The sequence below is a fragment of the Equus przewalskii genome, chromosome X, assembly GCF_037783145.1.
Source record: "Equus przewalskii isolate Varuska chromosome X, EquPr2, whole genome shotgun sequence".
Lineage (NCBI taxonomy): Eukaryota > Metazoa > Chordata > Mammalia > Perissodactyla > Equidae > Equus > Equus przewalskii.
This window is the reverse complement of record NC_091863.1, coordinates 17,390,335-17,392,730: the sequence shown is the minus strand read 5'-3', so window position 1 is coordinate 17,392,730 and position 2,396 is coordinate 17,390,335. Positions and strand designations below refer to the sequence as shown.

The 2,396-nt window shown below is 40.3% G+C and overlaps 1 pseudogene; it reads left to right on the top strand.

Annotated features, from left to right (window-relative positions):
• The first annotated feature begins 572 nt into the window (after positions 1-572).
• Positions 573-1,507, top strand: LOC103566950 (nucleophosmin pseudogene; annotated as a pseudogene).
• The last annotated feature ends 889 nt before the right edge of the window (positions 1,508-2,396 follow it).

Genomic DNA, 2,396 nt, shown 5'->3' with positions numbered 1-2,396 from the left:
GGGGATTATTTTGCCCCCAGGGTACATTTGGTAACATTTGGACACAGTTTTCGTTGTCATAACTAGGAGGGAGGTGCTACTGGTAACTAGTGGGTAGTGGCCAAGGATGCTGCTAAACATCCTACAGTGCATGGGACAGCCCCCTGACCTCAAATGTCAATAGTGCCAAGGTCTAACTCTTCAGGTAGTTCTGATGATTCAACGGGTTTCAGAAATACAGAATTAGATATTCCAAGAAGATAGGTAAGACTGAAAAAGATTATAAATGGGTCATTACAACTTACTGGCAAGAATAGTTGCTAATTACTGAATCTAGCCTGTAAGAATATTCCAATTATCTAAAGTCTTGAGGGAGAGAAAGGGTTGACTGTAACAAAAAATCATCGGAAAAAATTGTGCCCTTCCTGTTTCTTACATTAGTGTGTGTGTGTGGGGGGGGTATACATAATACTTATTTTATATATATTTCTTTGTATTTTATATGTATTTATATATATGTTAAAAATACACAGTCCCTAGTCTGATTCCATCCTGCGCAGCTGTTCCGCAGAACAGTAGTCATTTATCTCCATCTGCCTTCTCTCCTACCTAAGTGCATGCCACCACCCCATGGAAGGTTCGATGGACATGGACATGAGCCCCTTGAGGCCTCAGAACTACCTTTTTGGTTATGAACTAAAGGCTGACAAAGATGATCACTTTAGGGTGGATAATGATGAAAATGGGCACCAGTTATCTTTAAGAAAAGTCGGTTTAGGGGCTGGTGCAAAGGATGAATTGAACATTGTTGAAGCAGAGGCAATGAATTACGAAGGGAGTCTAATTAAAGTAACACTGACAACTTTGAAAATGTCTGCACAGACAGCAGTTTCCCTTGGGGACTTTGAAATAACACCACCCGAGGTCTTATGATTGAAGTTTGGTTCAGGGCCTGTGCATATTAGTGGACAATGCTTAGTAGCTGTGGAGGAAGATGCAGAGACAGAAGACGAAGAGGAGGAGGATGTGAAACTCCTTAGTACATCTGGAAGGCATTCTGACCCTTGAAGTGGTAGCAAGTTTCCACAGAAAAAAGTAAAACTTGCTGCCAATGAAGATGATGATGACAAAGATGATGACAAAGATGATGATGAAGATAATGATGATTTTGATGAGGAAGAAGCTGAATAAAAAGCTCCAGTAAAGAAATCTATATGAGATACTCCAGCCAAAAATGCACAAAAATCAAACAAGAATGGAAAAGACTCCAAACCATCAACATCAAGATCAAAAGGTCAAGATTCCTTCAAAAAACAGGAAAAAAAACTCCTAAAACACCAAAAGGACCTAGTTCTGTAGAAGACATTAAAGCAAAAATGCAAGCAAGTATAGAAAAAGCACATTGAACAATCCTGGGCACTCCTGGTAAGTTAAGCCCAAAGATGGGGAGAGAGGAAAAGGAGAGACAAATATAGTCCATCCTGAGTATCATCAACAATCCAGACTGAAGTCTTCTATTTTAATCTCCATCCCCTTCCCTGATTGGCCACCCACCCATGCACACTCCCTTCCAGGCTGGAAGCAACCTCACTGGATCTCCAAAAGCACTTTCTTTCGACCACTGTGATTTAGTGAACCTTATACTTTGCTTTCCACAACTTCTTCATTTGCCTCACTTCTTTGGTCATGTTTTAATCACCTTTGTATCTCCCTAGCTACCCAATAAATACTTGAATGAATCGAAAAAAATACACATACATATGATCCTATTCTTTATATATGTGGAAAAGTGGCATTATTGAAAGCAAGATGTGTGCACGTGGCTTGCCGCATATTCAGGGGGGAGCAATGTTAATAACGGAGGCAACGAATGCTTGTATTTAGTTTTATGCCTTGCCTAATCTTCTTCATAAAAGTCCAAAGTTTTATGGTGAATACTGAGATTCAAATATTAATTCAGTAGGCAGAAACAGAGCCTCGGCTATGCGTCCTTGATACAAAGGTTTCTACCGATGAAAGTGAAAGGATTTGTATCATTATTGTTATTTGTTTCAAGCTTTTAACATAGTTTCTGGGAACAGCAGCTGCTAGTGAAGAGAAATCATCCCCACAGGCTTAGAGGTAGGTCAGAGGTCCATCTTTTTTTCAGACCCCGATAGTCCATGACTCTCTCCTTGCATGCATGTTCATTCTGGGGAAAATTTATATAAAAAGAAGATAGTAACTTGGGCCTCATTTCTACATCCATCCATCCATTCATTCATTCAGACATCCAGTATTGCCTGAGAGTCTACCATGCCAGGCACTGTTGTAAGTGCTGAGACTCCAGCAGCAAACAAACAGACAAGACGCTGTCCGCATGGAATTGACCTTTTGGTGAGGGAGATACATACACAAAAACCAAAGAGTGACTCTGT